The sequence below is a fragment of the Strix uralensis genome, chromosome 4, assembly GCF_047716275.1.
Source record: "Strix uralensis isolate ZFMK-TIS-50842 chromosome 4, bStrUra1, whole genome shotgun sequence".
Lineage (NCBI taxonomy): Eukaryota > Metazoa > Chordata > Aves > Strigiformes > Strigidae > Strix > Strix uralensis.
The window spans coordinates 54,937,521-54,959,822 of record NC_133975.1 but is presented as its reverse complement, the minus strand read 5'-3'; the positions used below and the strand labels follow the sequence as shown (position 1 = coordinate 54,959,822).

Sequence of the window (22,302 nt, the reverse complement as noted above, 5' to 3'; positions counted from 1 at the left end):
CCTGTCTCTGCTCCCATTTGAAATCTCAGGATTTTCTATCTTCGGTATAATCTACAGGACTAGCAACAACAAAGCATGAGGAAGAGCTTAACAAACAAACAGATAATAATTAAAAAATACACCAAGAACCAGCAAGTGCACAAATCCCAAAACAATAGTTAATTGAAAGGGACTCTGTGTTTATTTTGACAGCCATATCCATTACCATTTGGGAATGAGGAGTTTAACTTTCAACAGATGCCCTGAAAAGCAGGGAGACTAAGGGATTATTTGAATTTGAAGTACAGCAACAGGCCAGTGTTGTACTAAATGGCCATTGGAGTGATTTATTACAAACTGAGCTGCAAGGTACAAATAACCTTAGAGTGTTACAAGAGAGAGAGATACTAGAGAAACACTTATCTTGGTGTCAGGGATACCTTGCTAGACCACCCTCAACAGCTTTTCAAGCACACTCCCAGACTTACAATGGGGCAGTGTTGGGCAGCGACATTCCCCTTTGTCTGGGTGTGAAGTCGTGCATAGTCTGTATTCATATTGCAGTTAATACCCTTTGCACACACACACACAGATGCATCATTTGTCCCCTGAGTTATGTGGTACACCTGGGCTAGCTAACATCAGAAAAGGTCTTCAAGTGCAACCCTACAATACAGGTAGTATCACTCCTTTAATTTCAAAAGCAGTTCAAAGGATTAAAGGCAAAGGATTGCCTTCCTGGGGCCTGAGAGGCAGGACCCATTAATTTTGCTTTTGATGCTTGAAACCAGAAGTGATGCGAGGCATCTGACACAAGGCATATATTGTATTACGACTATGTCATGTTGCCCTGAGTGACAAGATAATATCCACACATGGGTGGGGTTTCTGGACAATATACCTACAGCATGATCTGGCCATTAAACTGAGTTTTTGCACTTTTGGTCATATGATGAATCTCACCGTGATTCTTTATGGCCCCATCAAACAGAGAAAGCAGGATCATGTTTGTATTGCATCTGTATAACTCATTTTATACCAGCTTTATTAAGACTGCAGTACCATAACTTCTCAATTTTTTGCCTGCTGTCACCTAATAATACCAGTTTCCATCGCTCATAAATTCAGAACAACAAACTACTTTTAAACTTTTAGAAGATAAAAGTAGAGAAACAAGCACAAAGCTTGGCACTTATTTTTTCCTAATATTTGTTGCCTAGGTTTTCAGAAAACCCAGATAAAAGGGTTTCCTTAAAAATGCACTTCAATTTACAATTCAGGACCATGGAGTCAGTCATGCAAGTTTAAAAACGTAGCCTACTATATTACTCTGTGTACGAATTAGTGTAGGCTGCAGTCCCTTGGCAGGTTTCCAGCGTAGCCCGTGATGCCAGCTTTTGGAAACCCTCTGTAAGTGCATGTTTCAGAGTCTAGGAGCCAGCTGTGGACATGGGTCCACTCCCACCTACAGAGTCACCTGCTTGGCTTTCTCTCTTGTTACTCCCCAAAATAAAACAAATGTCCTGCAGCATCCTACAAAGGAGCATCATCGCTAACGTGTAGACAGCACTTGCCTAATTACCTGTCACCACTTCTACATGTTTTATTTTTTCTGCCCATATGGGAGAAATACTTGTGGGTGTTTTGGTGGTACAGGACCAGGCACTGGAGTGAGACCCTTTCTCCAGAGTCATTCATGCTGGTTACTGAATTGACTCTGAAGGCAACATCATTTAGCTATTTCTGACCTCCAATAGATTGCTACTTGCAAACCTTTTTATGCCATTATCCATCTCCTGAGCCATCTGGCCCCTGTTGCAGGATACCTGCAGATGTATTAATAAACCAATCTAATAGAGCTGTACATATTAAATATACAGCAGAAGCAGCTGGTTGGTGTTTGTTGTGAGCTCTCTATTTTTCCCTAATGTTTCAGCCACTGTAATTTAAAGTCCTAAGATGGCTCCTTCAAGGAGAACAGCTTTTTTTCCTCGACTACCCACAAAACAAAATAAATTCATCTTTCATAAAAGATGGCTGTCATTGAAAAGGAAGTTATAATCAGCATAAATGTCATTTTCCTCCTTGGAGTGAAAACTTTAGGTTTAGCCCTTGAACAGCACTGTCAGTTCATCTTATTATAATATACCCCCCTGACAGCTCTCATATTAATTGCACCAGATTGCCTGCAGTGTGCTCATTTGTTTGTTTGTTTTCTCTTAACTAAGAAAGATTTGAATGACTTTCAGAAAACTTTCCTTCCTTTCAGATACAAGTGGGGTCAGAGGGAAACAAAATGTATCTTAAAAGATTTTAAATTGTAGGCTATTAATTTTAATGATCATACTAGTGCTCTTTGGGATAGTGCTCATGAATTTCTCAAAGTGGCTCTACAGATGTAAAGCCATGTAAACCAACAGATAGGAAAATCTGGCTGTACACAAATAAATAGAATAAACAATTTTTTTCTATAGATCTACCAAAATCTATTCCGATTTTGGAATTTTCAGCTGTTTAGATGGGTGTTTTTAATTTATGTATAAGAATTAAGGAAAACTGATAGTTTCAAATAGGTGACAACACATTTTAAACTGGGGTTAACAAAAGGCACTTAAGGGATTCTTTTAAGTCAATTAAATTATTTTTTAAGTACCTGACTGTATCAGGCTCTTCTGAAATTTGAGTCTTTATATGCTTTGGTGAATTAGTTGTCTCAAAATTCTGCTCTAAGTAAGGTTACTATCTTATGTTAAAAAAATTAATTTAAAGTTAATTCATGTATTTTTTTTTTCTGTTTATCTTACTTGATAGTTACTGTCTTGAAGGTTAATGTCTAATAACTTGTTCTCACATATATTTTATAACTCAAAAAAACCACAATTTGTGGACTAATAGCTGTCACAGTGCTTCAAAAAGAAGGCTTTTTTTTTGTTTTTTCTTTTCCATCAGTGATATCCCCAGTCCTTGTTCCCCATCTGTTTCCAAAGCGCCTTCTCATCACCAACGGCAAGCTGCTAGTAAGGGCATATAACTGTGCCTATAGATCTGCATCATCCTTCACAGCTGTCTGGGTTGGCCAGTCCAAGAATTCAACCACATCCTCACACGAGAGACCTTTGCCAGACTGCCAGCTCCGCAGCTGCATGAGAAGGCTCAGGAGCTACCATTAAAAAGCAAAACACTATCCTTAGGGTACATCTGAAAAATATCTGGAAGGAAAAGAAAAAAAAAAAAAAAAGAAAAAACCCAACACACACACATAACCCTCCAAGCTAGTTTTTTTTCAGCTTGACTGAATGGTTGTTTCAACTTATCTCACCTGGTATCTATTGATCTAATTATGCCCCGATTCAAAACACAATTTAAAAATTAAGAGAAAAGCACAGATATGGGATCCAAAACAAAGTGAATTGCTAACACCAGCAATTAAAGTCTGAAAACTGAGTAAGTCAGTTGAGGTAGTTTTGAGCTGGGGGTGGGGGGTGGGGGGTGGGGGGAGGGGTGTAGGAAATAAAAAAGCTTTCTGTGGCAAATAAAAAAAAAAAAAAAGCAGAAAAACTAAACAAAACCTAAAATGCTATCTGGGGCAGGTAGCAGGTATTTGAAGGTATTTAAAACAAACAAAATTAACCCCCCTCCCCTCCCTTTATAAGCTCAGCTGCACTTCTTAAAGCTCACAGAACATGATCTTGCAGTTTTAAAGATGACTTGCAGAAGTCTCTCTACTGGACCTAAATAAATATACTAGGAAAAAAAAAATTAACTACACAGATTGGACTGCTTTACTTTTGACTAAAACCCATGAAACATCATAAGGAACTGGTAGATGAGTTGTGGAGTAAATAGCAATAATTCTACATATCCAAGGATAACCCTTTATCAAAGCCATTAGTGTTCAGACTTTGAACATTCCCCAGAAATTTTCAGGGAGAAAAACAGCAGCTGCCCCAAGAGCCCCAAATATATCAAAGATGTCTTTTTTTGCTCCCTACACTCAGTATCTCAGTTCTGAAATCCTTTTTCTCTTTTTAAAGTACCTTTAAGTTTTATTAATCAGAATTCTGCACTGTCATCATCAGAAGTGACACACAGCAAGGCACATAGGCTCAGTACAATCCCTTTTGATTTTGGATGTTGTAATGCAGGACAGGAAGCCCTGTTACCTACCCATCACTTCATGTTCCTCTGAAAACATGTGCCAGCCTTATTTGTGAGTTTTCTGAAGACCTTTTTACTCCTTCCTCTTTCCTGTGCACATACTGGTGTTCCCCAGAAAAATGTGGTCAACATGGTTCCCATTACTTTTGTATATTTTGTCTTCTATGTCTAGTGAGCTGAAACTGCTACAAGCCATCCTATAACTGTTCAGATTTATGTCCACCCAAACCTCATCTCCATCTGTTTCAGTGATTGCACTTAAGAGGGTCAAGTTGGATGTAAGCCATAATCTCAGAGGTGGAAAACCAATGCTTTACACACTAAATCTGTTGTCATCTTTGTCCCAGTGTAGTGGACAAAAGGATACAAACCAGAATCGCTTCTGAGTCAGACAACTGTAAAAAGTCTTCACTAGATATATGCAGAAGCCTATTTGGTGGGTGAATTGCACTTTTGACACCTGTCAATAATGTACAGGGCCTTCTAGTGAAATGACCTTACATTTTTCTCAAAGAAGAAAAGTACTTCCAACTCACTGCTGAAGTACAAGGATGAAATGAAAAAGAAAAACCTACAGTATAATTTGTATGCATGTTAAAGAGACATGAATGACATAAAGGAGTGCCTCTCTTCTCCGAGGGAGATACAGGATGTACATTTAACTGAATAATACAGTTACTGCAAACTTTATTTTTCTCAGTCTAAACCATTATCAAATAGTCTGCACAGTGCTGGGAAAAAAATGAGGCAGCCTCCTTTCTTCTAACACTTCTCTATAAACACATTAGGTTTAGCCTCTATTTCATCCAGACATTTCATATGTATTTTCTTCTGTACCATGAGGAGCAGCCACGGATGGATGTTGAGGGGAGAATACACTCCATTGTATACAGATGGTCTTTGCTTATTGCATGAAGCAAGCCATTAAGTGCTCCTTGCTAATGATTTGTTGTCTACCAGTCAGTGTAGAAAAGTATTATTGCCTCTAATTTGCAGGGAGAAATTGTGGGGCTCCAAGAGGTGACATGATTTGTCCAGAGTCATCAACTAACCAGGTGCTGAGCCTCAGAGAGAAGGATGGTGCTCTTTCACCCCTGGGCTATCTCACACAGGCCTCTCCATCACCGCTGCCCCAGTCAAGAAGTGTTATCGAGAAAGGCAAAGGTAAGAGGCCAGAAGGTCACTGAATAGGACAAAGAAATCAATCCCTCCTCAGGTCTCACAAATAGAGAACTATTGCATTTTTTTTTTTCCATGCAAGTATGACTTACATGCACTGGAACTCATTAAAGGTAATTGAGTTAAGTCAATTTGTTATCTAAATAATACTTAAGTAACAATGTCCTAAAAATGAAAATGCATGCTGTCACTCAAGTGCAACTTTGGAAACCAGCCTGAAGTGATCTATTCCTCCCCAGTTGTGCCGCTAGAGGTGGCCACAAACACTTTGCACAGCAACGTACAATTACCTTTGTGTTCTTAACGATGTAGGGGATGTGAGCTGACAGACCATTTGTGGTGCTCGCAAGGTCATGCCAGTTAATCAGGAGCAGCCTGTGCTGGGATGGGGCACACTGAGCAAGTGGCTCCTTAATGTGACATGTTTCAGTAGTATTTAATAGTTGATTAAACTGGATATCATTAGTATTCCCTGGATCAATCTTCCTTTCTAGTGGACACTGCGTTTTATACGTACAGTACTGTGAAATGTTTCAAGGAAGATAAGCCGTGTAATTAGGCATCATATTACAAGTGAATATAATTTGCATTTCTCTTAAGATACATAGTGCTATCAATTTAGTCACCGATTCAAATTTTCTAAAAATTGTAAATGTTTATCAAAATAATAAGTTCCCTATGATATAACTACTTTTGCTCAACTACCTCAAAGCACTTTAGCATGGAAGGCAATGATCTCTCTCTCTCTCTCTCTCACTCGGCAGGAAATCCCTGAGAAACTTAAAGATAGCAACTTCCCCATGATCACACTCTTCCAAGCTGAAGGAAATCTTTGAATGTAAGGAAGTGGCTTAGTTTGAAGATTATAAACTAATTAAATTATTTTTTTTTCCTTTTTGGGATGCTGACACGTGTTAGAAAGTCCTTCAAAGCCCTTGAAAGTCATGTCCAAAACCAGTATTACAAGTAATTTGGAGACACTAGAGTGCAGTTTTTGTACTTCTTGCCAGAAGGAAATATCAATTTTGAAATGTGGATTGTTATTAAGGGACTGTCTCCCACAGAACCATATGTTACACAGTACTTGTTTTTCTGCTGATAAGGAACACTTAAGGTTTTTTTCCCCACCTTTTTCTCCATTTCAGTATGAAAAGTTGAGCACCACAGGACAGAAGCACAGATGCAACCCCTTGCACATGCTCACAGGGCTTTCTAAATCAGGTCTGTGGCAAGAGGAGCCTGGCTTTGAGTCACAGTCTGAAGTATGACAAAACTCTTTGGAGAAACATGACCCTGAAACCTAACCTTCACAGGACTCATGCCACATGAAGTCCAAGAACAACAATAAACAGCATAACATATTCTGAATAATCTTTAACCTTAACTGCTTGCCTGTCTTAGTTTTCATTGTTCTCCTTCACAGGATTTCAATGTAAACAGCCAGTGCAATCTCACCCTGCCGTTAGATGTGCTGAATTTCTGTCCTACAAGTAAAATTTTTAAAAACAGCATTTGGTTGGTTTGTTTTTGGTTTTTTTTTTTTTTTGAAATAGGCATAAGTAGCACCACTGTAGAACAGTCCACTCTAATTGACATGATGATAGAAAAATCAAGTTACTTAACCTCACTCCTGTGTTTAGTCATAATCCTGATAATATTGATCAGAAAAAAATCTAGTAACATTTAAAATTGATTTTAAGGGACACTTCCAGGTTAAAACACCTCTGAAACTCTGTGAAAACACTGAGCTGCATTGGATCTAGGCATTCTACCTCGTGCACAGCACTAAGGATAACATTCACCACCAGCAGCACCACACAGCTCAAAAACCTAAACAGAGATGCTATTAGGCCATTTACACAATGGTTTTCTTTGTTAACACTTTCAGATGTATGGTTGAAAAGTACATTAACTATGAGCAGTATATTTTCTTTATCATTGAGCAAATACAGACCAATACACGTGTCTTTGCTCACTTGTGTTCAAAGTGTTGCATAGCTCTGTTACGCCATAATCCATCAGACTTACCTGCCTCTGAAGCAGCAATTACCAATTCAAGTTCCAAAATGTTCTTGCACTGAAAGTCACTCACAGTTAGCATTGTAGCTAAAGTACCTGGATATTTCTTTGTTACTGTGTTTCAGGACATGAAAGACCACCTATTACAGAAAAATTTAATTCCTGAAATGTATACAGTTATTTTATTTTTGTTTTGTTTCTATACAAACATCTGATACATTAGCAGTGAACATCTGGGAAGAGGTTTCTTTCCCTCGTCAGTCTTGTTGGAAATGGAATACAGTGAGAAGAACAGATGATCATGTGTGTGTGTCTGTCTGCATGTATGTTAGAGGAGAGCTGGGGGGGTAATGGGTAGCAAAGGGGTGGAAAGGGAAAGGTCATGGCTTGTCTCCCATTCTTTGATTCGAGCCTTGTTCATCCAATGGATCAGTGGTCCACAGCAAGCAGCCGCAGACGGCACTGCTTGGCAGCATGCACTCTGCAGGCGCAGGCTCAGCAGGGCTTCTGAACTGCTTGCCTTTGTCTAGTCACTCACTCTACGGGCTTAACACCTACTGTCACTCATTCCCCTTTCTCTTATTTAAATAAGTGTTTTTATTACAGACATGAGCATAATTATAAATATATATTCTCTCACACATGAACATTCACACAGGGAAGGAAACCAGCAGGACTGAACTCGTCCTCGATGGAAGTCTGCTTATTTCAAAGCATAGACACACACAAGTAAAAGAGGATCAGGCCTATCCATCTTTGGCAGATTAATTCAGGTGAATAGCAAAATCCCATAGTCTAAAATCGAGATCTTCCTTAACTCTCCTGCAAGTTATCATTGTCTGATTGGCAGCAGTGGCAAAAAGAGAGAAAAAACCAGTCTTCGGTACGGTCTGGAGAATAAAACTCCACAATGTTTTCACTTTGAAAGGCAATTGCTAAACTAACCAGAAGCAGCTTATTTTCAATGCCACTTACACTTTAGATTCAGTAAAGTCACAGAAAGTATAAATGCAAAGCACAACTTGTCCCTGAGATGCTATGAGTGCTTGGTTACAGCAAGACAGCAAGTGAGATGTAGGCTTGCAACAACCCCCCACCCCTATGCCTCTTCTTACTCTTGGTCAACAGAAGGTAAAGTACAAGAGAACAGGAGAAACTATACTTGGGGAAAGAGTAAAAGAAATTATGCTTGCTTATTTAAAAGTCTCTTACACCCACATAATAAACAAAAAGGTTAGCATTCACAGTTACTGCACAGCAGTAAGTGACTGCAAAAGATACACAGCAATGGAGAATCAGACCCAGCAGCACTGGATGGTTGAACTGGTGTAGGAACCAGTACAACAGATTGAGGGGAGCAGGCCACATCCCTGGGCTTACACCTGTTCATGCCATCCCCAGCACAAGGCTGGCAGCCGAAGATGCAGATCTGGTTCAGTAGACTAGCACTAGACTGCTGCAAAGACATGCAACTACAGAGGTGCAGGTCAGACTTACTTACAATGCTTGGATCTTTTTTTCCTCATTGGCATTCAGGTAACCAAATTAAAACCACAGAATGAGCTAAACTTGACCCTGGTTTATCGTGACAAGCTTCTGTAAAGCACCAAGCGATCTCACCAGTCCAACCTTTTTTAGTCTACACAGATAAGCATGCTTGTTAGAAGAGGAAAATTCTAAAATATGCCTGTTCTATCCTTTTCTTTTCCTGGATATTTTGAGTTGTGCCCACTCCACTTCCCTCAACCTTTGGCCCTTCCACTCCAGGAGCTCCTCTGCAAATACTTTTTTGCCCTTGGCACACAACATCCCTGCAGCTAATAGCACATCCCTCTGCTTATCCTAAGTCCCCAGATAATATTATAGAAGAAAGTAAGAAATAATCTATTAAACCTGAAAGCAGAACATGTCATTTTGTTAAGAAATAGTAATATGTAGTAGTGTGGCAGTAGCTTGCTTCCTTAGCCATTGGTGACACACAGGACTCGGTCACATGGGTAACCACAGTCCTTCCGCCCTCCTCGCTACCTGAGGCATCCAAGCTGGGAGAGACAGAGAGTAAGACAGAGAGACCTTTGTGGCAATTTGCCTTACCCAAGCTCTCAGTTACTTTGTGGAGGCAACTACCTTACCCCTCTCTCCTAACTATGAAGGGATCAGAGGGCATCAAGGCCTTAGGCAACCGGTTTGGTGTCTAATGGCAAGAAGGATGAAAGTCAGCCATATTAAACCTTCTAAAGTTCAAATTAGTTTTTCATTTGACAGGTTTAATCTTAGCTTTTGCTGTAGACCTCAAGTTTCTATTATTTTTCACTACAAAGCTTCAACTTCATAATCATCACAACTGAGCTGAAAGGTGGGCAATGGACAGCAGATAAAATTGACCCCAGATAAGAGAAAAATCTTATTGCTGGGCATAAGAAAATATTTCAAAGAATTTGGATTTAAGGTGTCTCTTCATAGACAGTGAATACCAACCGCTTATTAATTCAGTTTATGCCTATTTAGATTCGTGAATCTAAATTCTCACATGGCAACCTTTGTGAATTATGATTTCTATCTCCAGTTGGCAAGGGACTCCTATCTGATGAATAATAACATGGCTTCAGTTATTCATTCCTTGATCATCACTCAGTTGGACTACAACCATACAATATATCCTTAGCAACACAAACTACTTCAAGCACATCAAGCTTGTCTTCTGCTTATGACAGGCTATAAAACTGTGAATCATTATATCTTGATCTTTATCTACAATCAATATATAATAACATTGCATACATATATCCCCCACAAAGTATTAAAAGTCCTTAAACCTTCCTGTAAGACACTCCACTGCCCACACTCTTCCTCCGAGAAGAGACAAAACATCCTATAACAAGGTGTTTAGCCATGTTTCTTTATACTGTGCTCTTCCAATCAAGCATTAAGTACATAATTTAAAAAAAGAAATCTATATTTCCTCTCTGCATTCTACAGCACCAGACTGATGGAGGCTCAGGGGATTAAAAACATACAGCTCTTAAAGGCTTGTACCTACAGCCTGTAGGCTGAGGTAGAAACCAAATAGGCCCTTTTTTTAAATATTAAACATACAAGGCCTGGGTCCTTCATTCCCTCAGATAATATATGCTGATGGATTTACTCATGCAAATGTCTCTGCTTTGCAGAGGTGAGAAGGCAAGGAGAAGTGGGAGCTCAATGGAGGCTTTTCTTTTGTTCAGAAAGAGGCAGTACTACTGTTACTGTGCAGCTATTGCAAATACATCACTTGTGAAGAGCCAAGGGAACAATTTTCATGGTTTTGCACCAAGAAGATCTCAGCATGGCATTGAATTTAGAATATATTCATGACTCGTCAAAAAAGTCCATCAGCAATCACTGACAATGATTTCTGAATAAGACATTTTCAATAATCTGCTAAAAAAGCTAAGGATAATTCACTCTGGCTGCACAGACCTGTACAGTCAGCCATCAGCCCTCCTCCTCCTCTCCCAGGAACCAACAATTCTCTTACTTTCTTCCTTTGCAAAGGATGTGAAGAAACAGCAGATGTGTTAACCTTCTAAATTCACACATAATAGTATTAAAAGTACATCAACATATTGCAATTTCTGGACTCCTTGGAATAGCTGCATGGATGTACAGAATTCAGGGCTGTGCTGCTGTGCCAGAGCCACAGATCTCAGTTGCATGCTGGGAGCTCACATATTACATGTCAGTAGTGATGGCTGCAAAGGCGTTGCCTGCATGTAGCACAGTAAGCTTTCCTTCCTGGTGTTGCAACAGCAAGCATGAGGGCCAATGCAACAACAAAAGATGAGTGCAGGTAGCTGGAGATAAAACCAGTCAACATGCTGCTCTGAAAATTCTTACCCAAAAATCACTATTGCCAAGGGTCTGAATGGCTCAGGTGAGAGGTCATAGGATACAGTTACTATTTTCTCCCCCACTAAAAGTCTATTTGAAGGTCTGTAACCAAAGTTTTAAAAAGCCAAACCCCTTTTGTCTTCAAGAGGACCACTTGCCATATTTGAGAATATGCTATTGTGAAGCAAACCAAATCAAACGAAAGGGAAAAAGGTGAAATTAAAAGGTTAAAATATCTTCCTACTCAAATGTTAGTCCATTATGCCTCCCAGACAGGTTGTTTTTTCCTTTTTTTAAAAAACTTGTATCTTTTGAAAACAATGCACAGTTTGACTGGATCACTTATCAGTACTGAAAACCATGAGTTTCTTTTGATTATTTTGTGAGAAATGAGTTGAAATTCATTGGAGGAAATAATATGGCATGTTGTAGAATAGGTTTACAGATTAAATCCATTTGGGTCCTTACAGACCTTTGAGTTATAAAATATATTGGATGAACCACAGCCTGTGATCTGAGGAGAGTTGCTTACCACTGGTAAAGTATTGCAGAAGTAAATCAATCGTGGGCTGACTTATTTTCTTTTTTTCTCATATAACTTTCATAACTATTAGGAAAGCATACAAACTGACCTTTAAAGCAATTCATTTTTTCTCCAAAACTTCAAAAGTAATTTTAGTTAGGAAAACGAGTTTTAAAATCTCAAAGTCTGTTGTGAAAAGGGACTGCTGTCCTCCAGCCAGCTCTATTATGCATTAGACAAAGGAATACAGCTTGCTCTGCCATCCTTATATTGATTCTGAAGCTAGAAAAATATAAAAACATGCTTCAAGTAGATAAACTCTATGTAGAAAAAAAAGGATTAAATAAAACCACAACATCTAGTATTCTGACTGGTGTACTTTAAATTAAAAGTCACCAACAAGAATTTACAAGTTTAAAAAATGCTAAGAAATTAAGAACTTACTAACAGTGAAATCTCTGCTGTACTGGATACTGAGGGCCTGCTAGAGAACTCACCACTTAGTGATGTTATTTTGCTAGTAATTAGTGCAATATTTGATATACAGGACCCTCGAGTCCCTTGTTCCCTTTCCCCTTCCATTTGTTTTTCCTCCTTACTGCAATGATACACAAACAGGCAATCATCCAAATGGCATTGGTTATAAAATGTAAATACATACATATATATAACTGTTAATTAGTTCTATAACTAGAACCCATCTGTAATGCTTGCATAGCTACCTGGGGCATGATGATTCCCCAACAGCTACGCAGGAAGAAGGAGATATTGAGGCATTGAGGAGATATTGGGGAATTCTCCAATTGGTTTATGTTGTGACATATTGTGTATAGTAGTATACAACTGGGGATCTGCTTCTGAGGAGGCAGAGTCATCTCATTGGGAAGGCAGAGGAGCAGATCAAAAGTAGAGCAGGGATATCCAGCACTTCGGAGTTCTGAGGAACCCAGGGTAAAAATTATCCAGCCTGTGATTTATCTGCCTTTTTAAAAGGCATTTTCCTTGAATTGAATATTCCACAAAAAACCCTGCTGGCCATGAAGTCAGATGCCAATAAAGAAAGGAGCAGTCCCTACAGCGAAGAGCCTTGCTCCTGCTGGGAGTCTCATGCAGCCCAAGGGACAGGACATGGACGCTCTCTGGAAGCACCAGCACATGTCCAGGGCAGAATAATCCTAAATCCAGTCCTTACAAAGGGGCTGTAGAAGAATCTCTTCTATATGCTAGAAACCTCATCAGTCAGACGAAAGAAGCGTCCAATAGGTAGTTTGTTCTTTGACTTTTAAAGAAATGTTTACAAGATCATAAAACATATTATGGATTATAAGCAATATACAGATTACAACATTTTATACATTTTATAACAGATACTAAGTAATAATTATTGATGTTAGCACAGTCTTATTTATCTAAACTTCAGATACCCCATCTCACATTTTAGAAAAACATCTACTTTTAAACAAGTTCTTGCAGTGTTTGAGCAAAACAAGCAGTGCTTGCTGTAGGTATCTTTTTTTTTTTAAATGCATCTCTGTGCCTGAGAATTAACTATTCCTAAACTATCAAGTCAAGGCAATGCCTTTTTGTATCTACATATACACATATAAACTTGTATATAAAGGAAAGCGAGTAAGATTGTCAGATAGGAATAGTGAAAATCAATATAAATGATACAAGTATAATACTGCACACATAATAGTTCATAGTGCATAATCCAAAGGCTGATAGCTCTTGTAATATGCAGAGTGCTGGTGAAACAGCTCCCCAGAGTAGTCTAACCTCTGTCAAGTACGTGCCACACAAACCACTGATGGGAAAGGGTTTTTAATCTCATATTTAAAGTAAAATAACAAAATTACTTTTGTATTGGAAAATGCATTAATATCTTAAATTGGATGCTGGATGTAATCAAACCCTCCTCCTCTCCCCTCCCAGGTGCTGTTCAATGTCTCAGCCACCCCACAAGTGATACTCCCCGTAGGAACACAGGGGACACAGTGTCATCAAAGGCCACACTCATATTGACGTCATGGAGACTGTGCCACCACGCTGCAGATGAAAACCTGGCATAGACCCTTCCCCTCAAGCTCCACAAACAAAAGCTCTCTCCTGCTTTAATTCCTCCTCATGACTTCCACCAAACACACTGCTAGTCCCCATCAGAAGAGGAACATGGTTTCACAAATGTAGTTTTTAAGTGTCACAGATGTTAAAAACCCAACCTAGGGCTTGACCTGCATCTTGTGTGTCCACTGTGTGGCAGGAGTGGAGGAAGGGTATAATCTCCCAGTCGTAAAAAAACTTTTCCTTGCTTGAACCAGCTAAAAAAATGATGTCTGCTGGTATCACAGGTTTTTAGCCAGTCTCATATATATCTGACTAAACTCAGTGGAGTGCCAGTTTAAAGACCATGGATGAGATTTCAATTTTATCACAAACTCCTTCACTGCCCATCATTTTAGTTTAGCATTCAGAGGATAGTGAGATGACTTCTGGAAAATGGCAACCGTGCATTAGTAAAGAAAAAGAACAAAGGGGAGTCAAAGAAATAATGTATGGGAAACAATTTAAAAAAAAAATAAATCTAGTTTTCTTAGAAAAATACAGAACATTACATCAGGAGAATAAAGGTATGATAAATGTTGAGCCAATGCATAAAGTGTGAACACTCCCTGTGTACGTTTTCAAGACTTACTAATAAACACAACAGTGTAGTCTAAATTATAGGACACAAGTCCAAATTTTGGATATTAAAGTTTTCAGAGAAATGAAACTTAGACTGCCTCTATATCCATAGTGCCAATATCAGCTGTTGAGTTTTCACAGAATATGTAAGCCAGGGAATGCGTGTGGTACATGTAATGTACCTGCAGTTTTTATGGGCCATTATTTCCTTTTCCTTGCATTCTACCTCTCTGCAAACAAACAGGGACTGGCCACTGATTTACCTGATTTTTAATTTTTTTTTTAAAACAAAGTCCATGCTGAATAAGCGAAAAGTAATCGGGTGCCCTATGAGCACAGCACAGTTAACCTTGGAAAAAAATTTAGCCTACAGCCACCCATAGCTGCTATACTCTTCAGACTCAGATTACAGTTTTGCTAAAATAATTCTATTGTAAATAGCCAAATAATGTGCGCAAGTGCCAAGAGTGAGACTGCTGATGTATTACAGTAACAGACTGCTGCCACTGTCAGCCAGTCAATCTGGATTCCTATCCATTAAAAAGTTTCCATGGAAATAAAAGGTAACGATGCCACTACTGCATTAGAGATTTTTAATTATTTCCAATACTTAGCCATCTTTAGCAATGCTCAAATTATGTTTGAATATGTGAATCTACTGCATTTGTGAATGTCAAGCAAGTCTTTTGGGACTCAATCTCGTAGGAGGCTAGGGAGGATGAAGAACTCTTCACTCTCAAGTCTATGAGAAGCTTATGTGGAAAAATAAGACTGTGTGCTGGTGGTGCTTTCAATTTAGGTTTATCAACCTGTTATAGCCCAGACAGGTTGGATCAAAGGTTACAGAAGACTGATGGCAGAATGATCAATAAGACTAAGGTGACACTAACAAGAATATCTTCTGCAAGTATGCAGTAGTTCTTTTAGTCCCGTGGGTCTCCGAATATGAAGAAGAGGTAATTAATCTCTATATTAACTAGCAATTGTTTACCACACACAGAGAAGCAAAGGGTCATCTTGTCAGCAGGAAAACATTGGCTGAGAATAATGGACTGTAATGCTAGAGATCTGGTCAGGATTGCTTGGCTACTCTGCCCAGACCACACAGGGAGGCTTTTTAAAGTTTTGATCTCATCAGAGCACTATTTTTTTCTCCAGTGTTGTGATGAAAAGCCTCCTTTGGCTGTACCGGCTGTGAAGCTTGATTTGAAGTCTGACATGGATCTGAAGTCACACAAAGGAAGCAGGACCAAGCTTTCAGCTCTTATGGTCAGTGGGAGGGAATCAAATACCCTGGTTTTGCAGCAAAAGAGAGCTGTCAGGTTGCAGGTTGAAAGCTATAGGTTGAAGGTTTTAAACTCTTGTTCTCACTAATGTGCTCCTGTCTTGCCAGAAAAGACATTGTTGAATTTGTAGTGTCTGTGGATGCTTCAGGAATAAAAAGCACAACAGTTTGTTTTAGAAATGTAGAAGAGATTTCAGAAGACTAGGAAGAAAAAGTGTTTCTCTCTTCATGCAAACAAGACACATTAAAAACTGTCTTTTGAACATCTACAACTCTATATTATGCATTATCAAATCTAAATTATTGGAAGACAATTCTGAACTCATATTCGATTCCTAAGTATGAGACCAGACTTTAAAGATATTTAGCCATTTTATTCGTGTATCTGACTTTAAAAAATTGTGCAGAAGTTCCAGATGGCAGTAGCTTGCACAAGGAAAAGTAGTTCTCACATTCAAATAATGCACACATGGTTTTCTGATTTTAAATATTGCTTTATCCAATAGTGCAATTCATCACTAAAACTTTACCGAAATGAATTCACAGATGATTTCTTGTCAGACACTAAAAAGTCTGTACTGCATTCGTTTAAGGCTTTTTAAGCAGAGGCCGATGGGGGGAAAAAAAAAGTTTTTTTCTTTTGTCCTTTTCAGTCCACTTTCCATAAGGTTGTGTATGTTTTTGAGCAACAATTTAGAAAGATATACATGCACACAGGCTCAACCAAGAATCCAGTCAAGGTATATGAAGGATGAAGGATAGACAACCTTTTACAAAACGTGCCTTCCATTTTGGTGCTTAATACACGTGCAAGGGAGAGTAGGAAGCATTATATCCCTGGCCCTAAAGATAGAATAGCTGTACTGTAAAAGGACTTATGTGACTTTCAAGAAACTTTAGAGACACCTAAAATTAGCTCCTTCTCTGTGACTCACAAATTCTAAAAAGCTCTCAGGAAGAACCTAAGTTTCCAGCAGCAGCTTTATCATCTTTTAGTTTCCATCACAATGTTTTCCCTTTCCACACACCCCGTCAGTCCTGGCTTTATGTTTGGCAGGAATCAGACACTCAAGGACATTTGACTTCTATATATTTAGGTGTATGTAATAAGATGCTGTTTACAGAGCACATGCACCAGGTTTGTTTCTTTGAAGGAAGATGCCCAAATACCAGAGTCCATCACCCAGAGCATGTGTTTAGTCTCAGACTCCCCATGATATGTAGTTTCTTACAAATAATCTCAATCTCATTTACATGTCTGAGTATCACTTCATTTACATCGTGAGTATCTTCTCAGTGGAACTGCATTAGCAGGTCTCAAATCATAGCCCAGCCTTCTACTAGCAAGTTGGTTTCAGGTCCCTTCAACTGCAGCTAAAGCCACTTTGTTTTACCTAAGCTGCACATCTGGCCTGAGCTTTAAAGAGTCCTCAACCTGCAGCAGTCCAACAGCACTGAGCGGTGACTTGGCTTGTCTGGAATTGCAACAGTTCCTAAAAAATTGCATAATCTTGAGTGACATCCTACTCTCACAATCATGTCAGTGCTACAACAGTCAACAGTATAAAAGCCATATGGAAAACGTTGTGGACAAACCTCCTTAAATTGGGGTGTCTCCTCTCTATAAAAAGTAGCAAATTTAAATTACAATTCTTAAAATGAGATTCCTTTGAAATGTTTCAAGTGTTCAGGACACCAAGACCACCTACCATACAAAATTTGAAGCATATATATTTTTATACTGCCTTTGGCAAGGAGCAGTTTAAGATGACAGTAACAGTAAATACCTTGAGAGAGCGTGTGTGTGTGTGTATGTGTGACCAAGACAACACAAACTGATGAATAAAATGAATGTGAAATTTTCAAATTGATTGATTGGTTAGAAATGTCTGCCTGGAATTCCTCCTGACAGCTCCTGCATCATACAACAGCAACAACCCAGCAGTGCCTATTAAGAGGCAAATATCTGGGTCTGTGAAGCACTCATAGGACAAAGAGGGCAATTTTACATGCCACTGCCACTCATCACAAACACACTGCTTTCATCAGAAGCTGGGTACCTGAGAAGACCTCATTGGCTCTTATAAAGGTTGAAGTGCAAATGCTGAACACCACAAGGCAAATACCAGCCACGGAATGGGAGACAACCTTGCTACCTGTTGCGATGAGAAGGATGAAGAGCAGCACATCAGGCCACCTCAGTAGCAGCACCATGAGGAATATGCAGCTATTTGTAAGCATCACGGTCTAATGGATGTCAAGAAATAAAACAGAAAAAAAACAGCTTGAAACACATGTATAAGCAAAATTGAGTATCAGATCCTAACACATGACGTATTTTGCGTAACAGGGAAATGACAATTTTGACAACTACATGCTTCAGTTTTGTGGAGAAATGAGAAGCAAGTTCTTGGGTAAGATGCAGAACAGACAGGACAGATGGAGCAGTGAGGTTATTTGGACACCTATCCTTGCCCTTCATAAATCAGGTGTCTGAAGCAGTGCATGATAATGAAAGCAGCTTGCATCGACAGAGTCCACTAACTGATCCTGAAGACTAAGGTTATGCACCCTCTGAGCAGCCTCCCCGATTGAGAAATCACTTCTGGAAATCTGAACCCAAGTGCACATTTTGTGAGTCAGGTAGCATGTAAGCTGTTTATTGCTCCTGGCAAAATAATCTTGTTCACCCTCAAATGATATATAGTGCGGCACTTAAGACACTGATCTTCTTCCATTTGGAAAAGAAAGAGATTACATTACAAATGACCATCCCTGTTAAATTTTTTTCCTCAACACCCTTCTCCCCACATTCAGAGTCCATCAGCAATAATTATTAATTATTCCTACTTTGTCTTCCTCTTCATCACACTAATACATGTCATCTCATCACCAGAAAGCATGAATCTAGAAAGTCTAAAGGAGCATTAAAATTGCAGCTTTAAAACATATACAACATTGATTCATATTAAGAGGGCTTCCAGCATACTGAAGAGCTACTTGTGGACTTTGGGCACTTTAAATCATAAATGAGCAGGAAAGTTATATAAAAACAGTTAATATTAGATTAAGTGTTAGCAAGATTGGGAAACTTTATCTGGAAAAGCTTTGAAACTCATTTTAATCAAAGTTATTACTTATTAGAAAGGAAAGGCAGATTTGGGAAATTATGGTTCTCGCCAAAAAATGCATAAAGGAAGGATCAAGTGATCAGCTACATGCAGCTGTATTTCAAAATGGGTCATTATGCACTTACTGAATTTTTTAAAAAAAGTAACATTTTCACAGAATGTTACACGCTGTATAGCTGAAGCTCCTGCAGCTTCTCTGAATTACATATGCAGTTTCATGCTTCCTATTTTGTCAAAAGAAATAGAAAGAAACTAAAGTTTCCAAAAGTGACCAAACTTGTAAAGTGTTTATTTACAGCTTGTGATGAAGTGAGAAGGAGTAACAGAATTTAGACTTCGACAATTTTGAAAACCGGTAGTGTGAAAAAAAAAAAAAAAAGAAAGTTCAGAGTCTTCAGCTTTTCTCTCAGAGAACTGCAAAGAGCCTGTAGCTGATCAGAGATAGGATATTAAATCAGCATCTAGGGCCTCCACTGTAAGAAACACATAGACCTTCTTGAGTCCAGAAGAGAGCCATGAAGATGATCAGGGGGCTGGAGCACCTCCCCTGTGAGGACAGGCTGAGAGAGTTGGGGTTGTTCAGCCTGGAGAAGAGAAGGCTCCGGGGAGACCTTATAGTGGCCTTCAAGGGGGCCTGTAGGAAAGATGGGGAGGGACTCTTCATCAGGGAGTGTAGGGATAGGACGAGGGGTAAGAGTTTTAAACCGAAAGAGGGTAGATTTAGATTAGATATACAGAAGAAATTCTTTACTGTGAGGGTGGTGAGGCACTGGAACAGGTTGCCCAGAGAAGCTGTGTCTGTCCCCTCCCTGGAAGTGTTCAAGGCCAGGTTGGATGGGGCTTTGAGCAACCTGGTCTAGTGGAAGGTGTCCCTGCCCATGGCAGAGGGGTTGGAACTAGATCATCTTTCAGGTGCCTTCCAACCCAAACCATTCTGTGATTCTATGATCTCACATGTAAAATAAGAATAGCAACTCCAGGTTACCTATAGGGTGTCGAGATTAATTAGTGAATGTTTGCACTCTGCATTGAAGATGTAAGACACTGTATAAATGCTAAGTATTACTACAAAGAGGAATTTTCAAACCTTGGTAAGTTCAGTTTACATAGTTGAAATGACTTTACATTTTTGCTAAATAATTCTCCAGTACTTTTACTAGTGTTTGCCACCATCTAACTGCAACAAATGAAACCTTAGATATCTTAAAGGCAAAAAGATAATGATATTTTGCAAACTACTGATAATAACATAGTGCAAGGCAGAATAGCCCAGGAAAAAATTAGTATCTATTAATCAGGATGAAGGCCCCTAGTGTGTTACATTCTCTTAAAAATAATTCATGCTTGTTTAAGTCTTTTTAGCCATGGGAAAGAGAAAAAAGAAGAAAGAGGAGAAAGAATTAAAATTTACATTCATTTCTATCTTTTTAAAAATCAAATAAAGGAAGTGCTGGAAAAACCTAAGCCTGATGTGTCCAGCCCTAACCCCATTTAAGTCAGTAACAAAACTCTACTGACAGCAGAGCAGAAGGGTTTCACCCAGTGCATCAAATTCTTTTTTAGCATAACTCTACTGAAGAAAAGCAAGTTATGCTGGATAACTCATAGGCGATTTGGAAAACAGCATGAACACTGAGGTGACAAAGGCAGCTGATGATACTCGTTTGCCCAAGGTAGTAAAAAAGGAAAGCAGCTGTGTAAAGGTGCAGAAAGACCTCTGGCACTGACTGGCAGATGAAAAGGCTGGAGACATTTAATGTAGATAAAGGTATAGTACTGTACATGAGAAAAAACAATTTTAACTCTATATACACAAAAATGGGGTCGGACCTGACAGTTAACTGTCTAGTAAAGAGATCTTGTCATTCGATAGTTCTAGGATATACCACTTGGGGAAAAAAATAAAGTTATGAGCTGTTACAACAGGAAAAAGAATCAGAGAGCACTGCATGCTTGGATACCAGCTCATAGCTCACCCGACTTGGATTACTTTGCTACTGCTGCAATCTACCCTCTCCACTAAAACATATAGAGGAAATAAACCAAACCAAAGGAACAATAAGGATGGTAAGAGACCTGTATAAGGATCTAACAGAACCCCTCAGCCTAGAAAAGTTCGACTCTGAATCTTGTGATAAAGGTGTAAAATACACTGAGAATCATGACATGTATACACGGGGATCAGAAATTCATGAATAAATTTAATACAACAACTGGTGGCACCAAGATGAATTTAGCAGGTAAGCAGACAGCGGCAGATGCTGCTTCGCATGCCATATAACCAAGCAGTGGCATGTATTTCCATGGAGTGTCACAGGAACAAAAAGCAACATATTCACATTTGTTTAAAGAGCTGTTTTAATAATAATAAAAAAATCAATTGAAAGATATGACAGAAAGATACTAACTTCTTGCTCAGGGAATCCCCAAGTTACCCATTTGCCCTCTTTTATACTCCTCTCTGACCTGTTGTTATTGGCCACTACCTGCATGACTCTCACTGCGTAGACTCCTTTCACAGCTCCTAGACTAAGCCACTGCTTATGTGTCTTGCTGAGTTGCTTATGCATGTTTAACAGGGGGACGGAGGTTTATGGTGCAGCAGCACCTGCGTGCCCTGGTCCGGCCCGACCCAGACACCAGAGTGACACCAGGGTGGTGTGGGCAGCACTGCCTCACTTTGCGGAAAAGTGGGGAAATACTACAGAGAGTTGCCTGGCGGGAATGGGGATGGTTGAAGTAGCAGGGGAATATAGGTATACAGGTCAGGAATATCAGAGGATCCTCTAGTGGGAGGACAAAGGACCCAAACCATCCACCATTGGCATTGGGAGCATTCCTTGCTGGCAAAGGACACCAGCGCTGCCATCAGCACTTGCAGGGGCATCTCAGGGCCCCCCAAGGCAGGAGCTGCCCTGCTCGGGCTGCCACAAGCGGGGCTGGTAGGGGCAAGCTGCTAGAAATGGAAGGTTGGGAATGCACCTGGGCCCCTCTCCCCGCTGACCTGCCTCAGCAGGGTGGAGAGGGGCTGCAGCAAAGAGCTGCAGGGGCACTCTGCTTTGCACCTTCTGCCTCTACTCTGCTGTGCAGCGGCTGCTCCATCAGGTCAGGGTGGGTGACACCGGGTCACAGTGGTGCTGGGTGCTGCCACGACCCACAGGGTACCTTGGGGAGGGGGCCACGGCTGGGAGGAGCTGATGAAGCAGGGGGACTCCCTCCTGCCCAGCTGTGCCCCCTCCAAGTCTGCAAAGAAAGCTGTTACTGCTGGGTATCTTCCCCAAAAGCCACCTGGCTGGACCGGCCTGGATTGCTGGTGCTCACAGCTCCTCATCTGGGCAGGTAACTCCTGTAAGCCCCAAGGCAACTTGCAGCATGCTTCCTATTCTGCCTAGCCCTGCTGAATAAATCACAGGCAGGAATCACTTGGATGTGAATGTGGTTCCCAATACAGTACTAAGCGCAGACAGCATACT

At 39.9% G+C, this 22,302-nt stretch overlaps 2 long non-coding RNA genes across 2 annotated transcripts in view; one reads left to right on the top strand and one right to left on the bottom strand.

Moving 5' to 3' along the window:
- The window catches only part of LOC141942151 (uncharacterized), a 102,481-nt gene that overhangs the window by 64,907 nt on the left and 15,272 nt on the right, over positions 1 to 22,302 (bottom strand). The window lies entirely within an intron of this gene.
- LOC141942152 (uncharacterized) lies at positions 5,158 to 6,763 on the top strand. Its single transcript, XR_012628542.1, has 3 exons — positions 5,158 to 5,301; positions 6,081 to 6,154; positions 6,462 to 6,763. It is a non-coding gene; the product is annotated as an uncharacterized LOC141942152 (long non-coding RNA).